The sequence below is a fragment of the Lynx rufus genome, unplaced genomic scaffold (genome assembly GCF_022079265.1).
Source record: "Lynx rufus isolate CCGP_SWC_20201006 ecotype Redwood Valley unplaced genomic scaffold, mLynRuf1.p SCAF_5, whole genome shotgun sequence".
Classification (NCBI taxonomy): domain Eukaryota; kingdom Metazoa; phylum Chordata; class Mammalia; order Carnivora; family Felidae; genus Lynx; species Lynx rufus.
The window spans coordinates 60,901,913-60,908,330 of NW_025814867.1; positions in this window are offsets into that span (position 1 = coordinate 60,901,913).

The window sequence follows — 6,418 nt, forward strand, 5'->3', positions numbered from 1 at the left end:
GAAAGGCAATGCTACCAGCAGAGAGAGACTGTAGGAGCTGTGGCATCATGCAAGCACAGAGAAAAGACATGTCCTGTCAGTAAAAGCTCTTAACTCTAGGCATTTTTTTTCCCACAAAACAGATTGAGAGTGAAGCAAAGCTTCCTTAGCAATACTCTGCTACCTTCTCAGCAGTTAGTAAATGGCAACTCACCGTGCAGGCAAAGGGGTAGGAAACTCAAGCCCTGAAAATAAATGGGATGCCTATAGAGAGCAAGTGTAATAGAATTTGGAGAGCATATGGAGGAAGAGGAGTCCGGTCTGTGTTGAACAGAGGTCCATAGATTAATTGGATACATCTAGCAAAATATTTTCCCTCATTCTTCCGTGAAGGAACACCAAAAACCAACGGCCAGTCCCTTATACTTGTATGTGTGCAAGGGTATTCAAAACAGAAGTATCATTCTCAAGCTATGGTGTGAGTTCAAGCATTTTCAAAAGATGATTTTGTTGTGTTCTTAGCCCTTTATCATAATCTTCCATTATCAGATTTATTTATAATGTATGCTTCCTGGTTGTCTCTCTCCTGTCCCGGAATGTAATTATAGACTGAGACAGGGGCCTTCTCTGTCTTGTTCTCTTTGATACCCTTAGAGTGAAGAAGAGTGCCTGGTGTAGGCACTCAATCAGTGTTTGTATTACTAAATGTACCAGCTGCTGTTTTAAGCCCTTTAATCCCCACATTAGCCATGATCCTGGGCTCAATTATATTTCCCATTTTACAGATGAGTGAATTAAGGAATAGAACAGTGAGGTGAGTTGCCCAAGTCTGGATGCAGGTAAGTGACAGAACCAGGATCTGACCCCAGGGAGTCAGTCCCTCCCACTCATATTCCAACTACTACCTCTAATAGGTATCTATTCACATGTATATATATTCACTGAATAAGTAAATGAAAATGTATTTTTGCCTGGGGGCCTAATATATTAAATTCTAACTACATCCTTTCTAATATAATTCAAACTTCTTCTGACCATAGACAAAGTAATTGCCCATATGGACATAATGATTATGCCATCCTACAACTTGCACTGCCTTGGTTTTCTTTGCAACCTCAATTATAGTGCTTTTTTATTATCATGGCTGTACAGAACTTTATGACTGGAAAAGTACCACATTCATAATGAGTTGTGCCTCATTTTGCTAGACATTCAGGCGTTCTCATGAATAATTATAATTTTTTTACGCAGCCAGATAGCACCCTGGTTTGTGATTCTACCTCGTTTGTGTTGTATCACCTTTTGCGACTAGTTCACTTCATGAGGTTTACTGACTTCATTCAGTCAGTTATTAGTTTGTTACAAACTAGAATTTGGGAGATATTTCAATGGACTGTGTAAAAACCAGAACTGAATATTTGAACTTAGGAGTACCTGAGAAAATCCATGGTGCTGGTGCATCCCGGACATAAATCGCACGAAGAGTGACATATTTTCCTTCCTTTGTCAAGTCATATACCCAAAGTTACACCATCACTAAAACTGTTTAAAAATTTGGTGGATGTTTCCACACATTTGCTGAACTACCAGTTGCCTACCAACCAGTTACAGTCCTAGTTTAAAATAATCTCTACATTATTTTTCCATGGAGGAGCAAGTAATTATGCAGCCAGACAATGCCAGAAGTTCCAGATAATACCACCTGTTCCTCAAAGACAGTCCCTTAAGGGACTGGACCGTCACAAGGCATTGTTGGGAAAACATTGAAGTAGACAGATTCTAAATACCTTTTCAGTGCTAAAAAGCTATGGTGGTCTGAGAAGCTTACAAACTGGGAACAGTAGGTAACATAGATTATGCTTAAACAATACCATACTTTACTTCATTAATAAAACACTTTAACAAATAAGTTGTTCATCGAATGCAAATAGGTTTTAGAGACAATTTCATGCTTTGGTGAATGGACTTGAGTACACGTTAGAAATATTTAATTCAACGGTCCTGTTCCTGTCTGATATGAGGAAATTATAAAATCTGTTAAGCTTCACAACTTAATTAGTATGTTCCAGACTCCATCACTCACTAGGTGGATGGCCTTTGTCAAAGTAGTCACCACTCTAAGCCATAGTGTCCTCAACTACACAATGGGAAAGAAAATCATAACTCATAGGCTGTTAATAACGATGCCTGTGCCCTGCCTGATACATAGTAAGTGCTCATTAAGTGTTCATTAATAGAAGTACAAACAGTGGTACTTCAGAATAAAATAAACTTAAGTCAAGAGTCTGATGGTCTGAACTGACCAAGAACCTCTGAGGTAGATAAAACTAAATGCATTTTTGCTGTTGTTGTTTAAACAGATTTGAATGAAGAAAAAGAAAAGAAGCAGTTCTTCTCAAAAGAAAGCCAAGTTTGTCAGTGAGCAAAGCTTAGGGACAGCTGAGTAGAAGAGTCGTCAGCCATTAACTTCCTCATTATGTGGGAGAAACACCAAGAGCCCGTCCAGAATTGGGGAGCAGAAGGGCGCAGTGGAGAGAACAGAGAAGAGACAAATAAGGGGCTGTCACCATTCACCACCTCTGCCCGAATACTTTTGAAATATAAAGTTGTAGGAACAAAGAGGAAAAAGTCACCATTTTATTCCTCTCTTGAGATTCATCCAGAGGAAAACATGCAGACTGCAGTAATCCCCAGGTTGGGCTCACTCAGGCAAGTTTCCCAAGGCAAGTTTCACTTAGTTCTAAGGCTCTTGAGAAATAACGCTGCAATTCCTGCTGCTACAAATAAAACAAGAGGCAACAGCAGCTAAAGCCCTGGAGACTCCAACAGTGAACCTGTGGGTGGCTTCTGAGAGTGTTCCATGTAAAGCTGGAAGACTTTAGAGAATTCAAAATTGAGCAAATACTGGGAAAGCATGAACTGGGTTAGGTACCACTTGTTCCTAGATTTTATGTTTGCCCAGCCCTCAAATGAGATTTTCTTTCATATTAGTAACGAGAATAATGAACATAATCTGTTTTGTGCATCTTCTACATTCCAGGCGTAGTGTTAACCACTTTATTACATTTTATGTTATTTAACACTCTCAACCTGATTGGATAGCTAGAATTATTAGCTCCATTTTACAGGCCAAGAAACCAAAGCTTAGAGAGATTAATCAACTTGCCCAAATTCACACAGCTGGTGACCGGGACAAATGGGATTTGCACCTATTTGATGCCAAGTGAGGAGTGTCCTTTTATATTTTGCAATAACTTTTCATTTCATTTTGTTTTACAATCCTTGAAATGTATGTTCATTGTGAGAAACACAGCAGGAAACACAGATAAACAAAATAAATATATCTTTAAAGAATTTAATTTGCTTAAGAAATGCTATTTATTTCAAAATCCTTCTCAGCAGTTTGTCACACTTCTCTTCCTATGGAGGGCTAACTTCTCGAGGACTTTCTCTTGTCCCTCCACTGTTCCTTGGACAGTTCTTGGTGCATAGTGGGACTTAAATGCGTGTGGACCAAATACACGCAAGAGGAACAAAGCTGTTAGGGCTACCGTGCATGCCAGCATGGTAACATCTCATGGTGGCACTTCCTAACTGCAGTCCCAGAGTTATTCCTGGAGTTCGGTGGTCATCTTGCCCAGGCAGCCCAATTTTCTGATACTAAACATTGTGACATTATAACAGCATCCCAGGTGCTGTTGGAAAATTTGGTTAAGGGTGAATATCACGGAACTGCTCACTCCATTTTTTCCTATTCTGAAAACATCTTTGAGCTTACTCATAAGCTTACTCATTTAGGAGTTAGTTACCCATAACTTACTCATAAATAAGAAAAAAAAATCCTCTTCAATTTCTTTCTTTTTTTGAATAATGTACTTGGTTTGTGAGGGAAAAGTCTCAGTGAAGGAAAGAACTAAGAGAATATGGTTGATAAGGAATAAAATATATCAGACTTAGATAGTTTAGTCTAGGGAATTTTAGTCTTTGGGTGTATCTTTATTTTAAAACATAATTAGAAAGAACTAAGAGAATATGGTTGATAAGGAATAAAATATATCAGACTTAGATAGTTTAGTCTAGGGAATTTTACTCTTTGGGTGTATCCTTATTTTAAAACATAATTAGAGGGGCACCTGAGTGGCTCAATAGGTTAGCTTCCTGACTCTTGATTTCAGCTCAGGTCACGATCTCCCGGTTCATTGGTTTAAGCCCTGTGTCAGGTTCTGCACTGATAATGCAGAGCCTCCTTGGGATCTCTTTCTCTCCATCTCTCTCTCTGCCCCTCTGCCACTTGTGTGCGTGTGGACTCTCTCTCAAAATGAATTTAAAAAATAAACACAAAAAATTAGAAAGGAGCAACAAGAAAGCATGAAAGTATCCAAATAAGATTCCTGATTGGCTGCTTCTTTTGTTTGATTGATATATACATATACGTGTATGTATATGTATACGTGTATGTGTATATGTATATATACATATACACTAGTTTTTTAAATGTTTACTTATTTTATTTTTTTTATTTTTTAAATTTTTTTTAACGTCTATTTATTTTTGAGACAGAGACAGAGCATGAACGGGGGAGGGGCAGAGAGAGAGGGAGACACAGAATCGGAAGCAGGCTCCAGGCTCTGAGCCATCAGCCCAGAGCCCGACGCGGGGCTCGAACTCACCGACCGTGAGATCGTGACCTGAGCCGAAGTCGGACGCTTAACCGACTGAGCCACCCAGGCGCCCCTAAATGTTTATTTATTTTAGAGAGAGAAAGAGCGCAAGTCAGGGAGGAGCAGAGGGGAGGAAGGAGACACAGAATCCGAAGCAGGCTCCAGGCTCTGAGCTGTCAGCACAGAGCCTGATGCAGGCTCAAATCCATGAGCTACGAGATCAGGACCTGAGCCAAAGTCGGATGCTTAACCAACTGAGCCACCCAGGCGCCCCTTGTTTGATATATTTTTATCATGCATTTGATTTATAATATTGATTTATCAAGCATAAGGAATTTTTAATCATAAAAATTACATAACATCCCTTCCAATATTGATCTTGTTTTTTTTTTTTTTTCCTCTACATGTATGGTAGAGCTTTATTCCTTTGTATGCCCAGATAGGATCTTTGTCCTAAAGAGCTGCTCCTCTCACATTCCAAGTACAATCCCAATGAGGCCTGCCGATCACACTGTGCCACCCCCAGGATAGGGCATGGCGCCAGGCTGGGGTCAATCGCATCCTCAGCCTTTTGAGTCACAGAAATTAGTCTAGGGATACATGTGGGACTCAGGCCAATTGGAGTACTCTCATGGAATTTTTCTAACTAGAGGCAGGAAATAGCTCTGTTCCTTGCTGGTTACAAGACTATGAGAATACAAGGCCAGAGCTATCTGCTACTAGTTTCTGCCTCATAGAGACCATGGGCTTAAGATGACGAAGGCAGCAACCAGAATTAAGCAGAAGTATGTATGTGTGCGTATGTGTATGCATGTGTGTGGCATCAGTGTGTGTACGGGTGTGTGAGAGAAAGTCAGACAGAGAGACAGACAGAGATGGAGAGAAACCCACAGTCTCTGAGGCCAAATTTACTGTCTAAGGTTTGATATTAGGAGCAAACAAACTGCCCATTCGCAGAACTAGTTCGCACTGAATCTTTGTCATCTAAAAGAGTCCTAAGAGCCAACACTGAACACACAACATCTGCAAGACATCTATTTTCTAGCTTCTAGTTCCCTTGATATCTGTTCTGAAAGAAGATTTATATAGGGAATTCTGAAGTCTCTTTGGCAACTGCATAAAAATTATATTATTCAACAGTGTGTTACCTGTCTTTTTGGGTCCAGGCACTGTGCTAAGCACTGGATGACTGGGGCAAGAAAGTGTGTTATCTTCACAGCAGAGGCATCCATAGAAGTCAATTAGTGCAGAAGGACTTCATCAGACACCTGTAGAAAGTACGGGAATGCAAAGGAGCAAGTGAAATGCTCCAAAGTAAAGTTCAATCTTGAACTTTCAGTATATCCTGAAGAATGGCAGGATTTTGTCAAGCAGAGAACAGAAAAGGGCACTATGGACAGGGAAAATAGCACGTTGCAAGGTCATGGACATGAAAAAACACAAGCCTGGTTTGGAGAATAATAAAACTGTTGATATGATCACAGCATAGTGTTGGGGAGCTGGGTAACAACTGAGGGATTAGGCTATGCAATTAAGCAGAACTCTGATTCTCAGAGCCTTAAAACGCTATGCTAAGGACTTAGGACTTCATCCTATAGGCTATGAGAAGCCATTTGGAGTGCTCAAGCACAAGAGTGACATGATCAGATTTGTATATACATGTATGTAATGAGCACCCGTGTACCCATCATCCACTCAATAGTTATCATTCTCTTGTGTGGTGAGAGGTTGAGCAACTGTTCATACAGTTAAGAGAAGTTTGCATTTCTTTTTCTATG